Here is a 7,061-nt window from a genome sequence, read left to right as displayed (position 1 = left end):
GGTTTATAACTAGGTCTTGTTCTCAATGGCCTCCAAAGTCCTTCCTGACAAGTTGCTTCGGAGAAAAAAACGAAACGAAACGGGGAGCAATTCAGTATTCTGGATGTATCCGGGGTTGGAAGGAATTAGGACCAGATCGGGGGAATGCAAAACCCTGGAGCACCGCTGGAGGGCGCGCAGCAGAGACTTCCTTCCGTAGCGCTTTGCTGTGATTTTAGAGAGCCTCGGTCTGAACCGTTTCAGGCTAGAAAACTAGGCCGAAGCCTGCCCTGCCTGCCTCAGGCTTTGCTCTCCCTCAGCCGCACGGGCGAGCCACACGGATCCTCAAATGCAGCAGCAATAGCTTGCCCCGTTATAAAGGTAGGAATGGCTTCCTAACTCAGTTCAGACAAGGCCAGAGCTGCATCTGAAACTTGGAACCTATAGATTGTTAGTTATTGCTCAAAAGCCTCTGCTGCTCCTTCAAAGGTTTTATATATACCCTTAAGAAGGAGAAAATAAATTTCTTTGTTTTCCGGCTTGGCATTTACTTCCTGGAGTTGGGATTATATCCTGCTTACATATCAGGGGAAGCCCAGGCTTCCAGACTGGTCTAGTGAGGCTCTTCCTTAAACTTTTGGCCAGAGGGATTAATTGTAATGCTAAAGAAAGAACTGCCAACATAGCAGCACAGACACACTCCAACACAAAGGGAACAATTACATATAGAAAAGATAAATAGAAGAAAGTATGATTCATGGAAGCTGAAGAGAGTGCATCTAACTAGGGCATCTGTCTGTGAAAGATCCAAAGGGATGACAGTAAATTACCCATTTTATTTCATTCATTTATCTGCAAAAGTGTATTTGAAATGTACCACATTCCAAACTAATATTTTCCAGAAAATACAGCTGAGGTTGATTTCCTGATAATGACGAGCCTTCTGGACTGATCTGAGGAGTTTTATTTATGCTTCATTGCATAGTCAGTCAGATGTTCAGACTGGATTTGGCACTTTTGTCCTCCTATCCGGTCCTTCCCAAGAGCCTGGAGTAGGCAAATTTGGATGCTTGATGGTATTAGAGGTATTGTCACAGAATGTAAGCTGTTCCGAGTAAAACTGCCTTTTGCAATTGATCGATGGTGAATTTGTCAATGCTGCTGTTCAAGTAGTGCTCCAGCTGTTTTGGGATTGCTTTGCACCTAAGGCATCTGTTACTATTGGTACTATCTTTGTTTTCTTTTGCAACAATAATTCTATTTCCATTTGAATGTCTTTGTATTTTGTTACCTTCTCCGATTCTTTCTTGTCTATTTTGCTGTTTTTAGCTACTGTCATGCCTATTATCCAAACTTATTTATTATTATTATTGTTGTTGTTATTGCTATTAAATTTGTTTGCTGTTCATCTTGCTGCAAGGATTAAGAGGAAACCAGAGATGATCCAGTTGATCAAAACAACCCAACTAATTTGATACTCCTTTTCCTGAAGAGTCAAGCTGAACAAAATGGGAAGGTCCTGATTCATGGATGTTTAGTTAAAGTATCCTGCAGATACAAATGAGCAGAAGGCTAACACAGGCTGAAGAGCAGTGTTTTGTAAACTTGGCAACTGTAAGATGTATAAATTCCAATTCTCAGAATTTTCCAGCCAGCTTGCTGACTGGGGAATTCTGGCACTTGAAGACTATGCATCTTAAGTCAAGTTTGAAAAACACTGACCTTAAGGGTACTTGTTTGGGGAAAGTAATGTTAACTGAGGGGTGTTAAAATGCCCAATTAGGATAAGAAATAGTCAACCAGCAAGAGCTTTTTCCCTGGAGCTTAAGGAAAATTGAATTTTTTTTGGTGGCTGAATTAAAAAGAGATTGCATGGGGAGCAATCACAACTGAAAACTTAGGGTATGTGTGCATACGGATGGTCCCTGATTCTGTCACTAGTTAAAATGATGCAATAAGTGATGGAAAAGACCACTCTGTACCTGATAACTGGGAAACAGCTGGGCAGAATGATACATATTGCATTGAACTGGAGAGACTCAATTCTGGGAATTAAAATACAATGGCTCAGGTAACCAAAAAGCTTTAAATTCAACACCAGTATTTTCAATCAGGCTGGGAAAAAAGTCTTCATCAGAAATCCTGTTAGGAAGAAGTAAATAAATCTGTAGTAGTTTAAGTAGTTTTTAAAGTTTCTTTATATGCACTTTTCCTAAGAAGAGTCAGTGCAAGCTGTCCTCTGAAACTTTTATTTGTAAGTATAGAAAGCCAACATCCTTTTTGTGTTCACTTTTTAAAAACAGCATGTTAAAAAGTTATATTGTACAAACTGAAAATAAATCTGTGCATTTTATATCTGGATTGATTTCCTGTCCAGTGTGCGCGTGGCTTTTTGAACGGCCATTGTCACCCCGCCCTTCCTAATCTCCCATGTTTTTCTTACTGAAGAAAGCTTGCATGATTAAATATCCCACCATACTCCCCCGAATCTGAACACGTGGGAAATGCACAGACTGATGGGAACTCTCAAGTACAAAGTTCCTGCTGGAAACAAAAAAGTAGCAGTGCACAGTGGGAAAATCTCTTTGCCCTCCACTTTCTGAGTAGCTGTCCTCCCCCCCCTCTGCCTCTTGCCCGCATTTCCCAGGCTAGTGCAAATGCTTCTTTTCATCCTATGGTCTTATTGTTAGGAATCACTTTCTAAGCGAAAGCTAGCTCTGTCTCCCGCTTGCTATCCTGTTTGCATGCCACCCACAGCAGGAAGAGTTCCCACGGCTCCAGGGTCCCCCAAACCCCTGCAAGGGGGAGGGGAAAGAGGCAACAGTGGTGGGGAGGAGAGAGCAGTGAACTCCTGATTTAAGGGATGGGGCTGTGATTATCCCCACTGCCAGCAGGTGCCCGTGGAAAGCATTCCTTGGGGATCCGAGTGCTTAGCAACATGCTGTGGAGCGCAAACAGGGAAGAAGCAGATGGGACGTGAAAATAAACCAGGCATGGGGGACCCATATCCCCCCCCCCAAGAGAACATAGGATCCGGATCACATTCCTAGAACCAGGAAATGTCTCCCAATCTCCTTAGAGGGAAAATTCCCTAGGAAGGAAACATTTGCTTGTTTACCTGTCAATTATTTCCTGATATCAGGTAGCTTTGCAGGGTACCTGTTTTAGGCAGAGAGAGATTGCTTTGCCTTCTTCATTGCATGAAAGGCTAACAGCAGAGGTCCCCAAACTTGGCAACTTTAAGACTTGTGGACTTGAACTCCCAGAATTCTGGGATTGAAATCCACAAGTCTTAAAGTTGCCAAGTTCGGAGGCCTCTGGGCTAACTGCTCCATGCCCTTTTCAGGGTCTTTTCCACACACCAAAACCGGGGGACAAAAAAGTCAGGAAATCCAAAACAGTTGATATTGACCAAATATTCTAGAGAACCTGTTTTCCCCCATCTGCCTCGCTAAGTAATTTAAAGTCTCAAGGGAGGACATCAGATTCTAGATGAATCTCTCTGGATTATACTTACTTAAAATTGATACTCAGTTTCCTACTATTCTGATGCAGGATACTAAAAAAACCTTAATGTAAGTCCTGAAAGCAAGCACAACAAAGAAAAGCCATCACAGGTAGTCCTCGACTTACGACCACAGTTGAGCCCAAACATTTCCTTTGCTAAGCAAGACAGTTGTTAAATGCCCCCATTTTACAATTTTTCTTGCGACAGTTGTTCAGTGAATCACTGCAGTCATTAGTAACACACAGGGGTGGGATTCAAATTTCTTAACAGCTGGTTTTTATGAAAAAAGAGCAAGTTTTACCCAAAATGAGGCAAAGCAGGTAGGCAGATTGAGTTGCTCCCAGAATCACAGATTCACTCCGAGATCTACCATTCTGCAATCTGCTACCTGAGTCTGCACTGCAAAATAGAAGCTTCAGTCCTAAGGAAGGTTCATGTGACCATGGCAACTGGACTTTCTAAAAAGCACCTTTGGGACAACCAGGACCTGGATGACTGAGAATCTCCATAGACATTCAGTCATAAGCCATTGTTTCCAGTACCAGTGTAACTTGGAATGGCCATTAAACAAATGGTTGTAAGTTGAGGACTTCCTGTACTTCTTCTACAACAGGGGGGAAAAAGGCTCTCCCACCACATTTTTTTGTCCAGGACCCCCTAAATCTCTTGCTGTAGCCTTCACTCACAGAAAAGATGCCAACCCCAACTGCAGTGCATTTGGTGGGGTTAGCCAAGTCTAAGCCTTAGGACCAGGACTCCTGAGTTGCAGTGCTGCACACTTTAGACCTAATAGTCAAACAACACCTCCCCCCCCCCCCCAAGAAACTGGTGTGCTTTGGCTTCTTTAACAAAAATGAGAAAGGAGAGATAAGCTGGAAGTGTCACAAGAGCACAGAACTGAACTAGAAGTGGCCAAGGTATGGAGAAGACGGAGCAGTTCAGAAGGGAGAGAAGATAAATGACAGAGAAAGGGTTGCAGCCTTAGGGGTCTTTCAGTGGAATGTCAGGTATTCCTTTCCTTCTCCCTACCAGGTCTGCAGATTTGTCTCTTTTTTCATGTCTTCCTTCTCTGATCTCTCCCCTTTCTATCCTTCCCTTTTTGACAGTCCTCTTGAAAAAAAATAACCCTAAATGGCATCCAGGATGGCCATCAGCTGCCAACCTTTCAGTACAATTTGTTATGACAGTTTCTAACTATTCAGCAGACACTGGGAGTAAGTAATTCCTCCAACTCAGGGCTCTCCAACCTTGGCAACCTTTAAGACTTGTGGACTTCAACTCCCAAGCCAGCAAAGCTGGCTGAGGAATTCTGGGAGTTGAAGTCCACAAGTCTTAAAGGTTGCCAAGGTTGGAGAGCCCTGCAGTCCAACTCATGCTTTTCTTTCTTCTCAGCCCGTTTGTCCTCTTCCACTTGCTGTCATAGCTGATTCTAAGGTTCCTCCAGCATGAAGGAAGCAGGAAGGGACCCTTTCAGCAAAGAGGAACCAGCCCTGTTGCCTTAGCCAAAGCTCTGAGATGAGCAATGTTTAACTGTTCAGATAATAGCAGCAATTACCATCAGTGAATGCAGCAATGAAGGGTACATGTCCCAACTTATACCTGCGCTTGATGAGAGTAATGAAGCATTAACAACAGAAGTATTCTGCAAAATGAAATGTTGATGGGAAAATTGGTTTTCACAACATCGTTTTAGAAAGTTATTCCTAACCCCTGTAGTCTAGATTGTAGACTTTATATGGTGATTTATGTCATATAAGGAAAGCCCGCAACTACTTGTTCATTTCAGCTCTTTTCCTCCAAACTTTTAACATTTTTGATCACCAGGATCACCCATCAAATAGTTGGTATTTGGAGATATTCCTAGAAGATATTCCAGAGGGGTCTTATTTAAAAAAAAATCCATGAATTGAGATTCCACGTATGATCTCTTGTAATAAATGTTCTCTGTCCCCCTAGTTTTTGGTAATTTTATTTTGGGTTGTTGGTTAATTTCTATGTTATTTTTACACTGTATTAATTTAATATTATGATTTAAATTGAAGACAGGGCCTCCTGAATATAAAAGTGTGCGTGTATGTGTGCACAACCACACACATAGACCTCTTAGATCAGGCCTCTTAGACTATTATATGTTATACTGTATGTTCAAATTGACATTTTCTTCCAAACACTTTATAGTTTGATATACATGTGTAAAGTAGCTTTGTAGAACTGTGGTGGGATCACTGGAGATTTAATGGGGGAAGCTACACGTGACCTTTGAATTTTTCTAAATTCAGTAACATTTTCTCCAGAAAAAAAAGATGAAATTAATAAAGCATATTGTGATTAACCTATGGAGCCTGACTTTTGATACACTTCTCTCTCCATCTCCCTCCCTCCCCCGCCCCCTGCTTAACTAAGCAGTGCTAAAGAGATTCTACAACCTGTTCAAATTACAATCTGGGTGTCCACAGCCAATGAGACGAGGAAGGATGATCCTGTGATATCCATGCCTGCCTGATTAGGTCTGTTATGGCTGACGGACACTGACTAATCTTTGAGCCAGTGACCAACAACCTTTATCAACCCTCCTTTTCAGGGCTTTGCAATGAAGCAATATAAGGTCACTCTACTGACCTGGAAATAATAGTGCCCCCAAATAAAATAGTGCAGTTTTGCTGTGCTTCCTATATTTTTTGGAAGCCGAGGTTGTATGTGTGTGTGTATGTATACATACATACATACATACATACATACACATATACATATACATATACATATACATATACATATACATATACATATACATATATATAAAAATATGATAAAGACTCAGAAAACACAATTTGAATGGTAAGCCATCCAGAGTCATTGATTGTGTTGACTATAGAAATCGAATAAATAAATAACATTGAGATGGGAAGTCTTGGGGCAGACCTGGCTATCATGGACGACATTAACTAGTGATCAGAGGGGAGGAGGTTTGCCTGCACAGAGGATGTCACTTTGTAGAACTTAGACACTGTGGTGCAATCATTGGAGATTTAACAGGGGAAGCTACTTTTGCAGCACAAGAAATGATGCTACAAGACTATTTACATTTCTGTTGTTGGCTTTGGACGAGGCAGTGATGGCTAACCTATGACACGCGTGTCACTCGTGACATGCCAAGGCACTTTGACTGACACGCCTGTTGGTGTGGGGAAAACCTGCACATTTAGAGGCTGCCTGTGCTCTGCTCCAATCCCTGCTCCCTGCTTGTTGCGTGGAGGCGTGGTGTCACCGCTGCCGCAAGATCTTTGCAGCAGAGAACCAGTTTTAACCGCCATAAACTGAGGTTGGTCAGTTTCATTACCTCAGGAACGCTACAGGAGGAAAGGAGATCCATGAGGTTCACAGCCCTGTAAGGTGGCCTTCCGATCCCCACATCCTGCACCTGCAGCCCTGAGACCAGGGAGACGAGTTTCACAGCCCTGTGTGATCACCCCAGCCCAGTCCGTCATAAACCAAATTATTGATATTTCTTGAAGTGACACACGACCCGAGGAAGGCTACACTTTTCCCCGATTTTCAACACACCAAGCTGAAAAGG

Source organism: Notechis scutatus, chromosome 2, assembly GCF_049901735.1.
Source record: "Notechis scutatus isolate UNSWTSFEM ecotype Mainland chromosome 2, rNotScu1.2, whole genome shotgun sequence".
In the NCBI taxonomy this organism is placed as follows: domain Eukaryota; kingdom Metazoa; phylum Chordata; class Lepidosauria; order Squamata; family Elapidae; genus Notechis; species Notechis scutatus.
Note: the sequence above shows the minus strand (reverse complement) of the source record.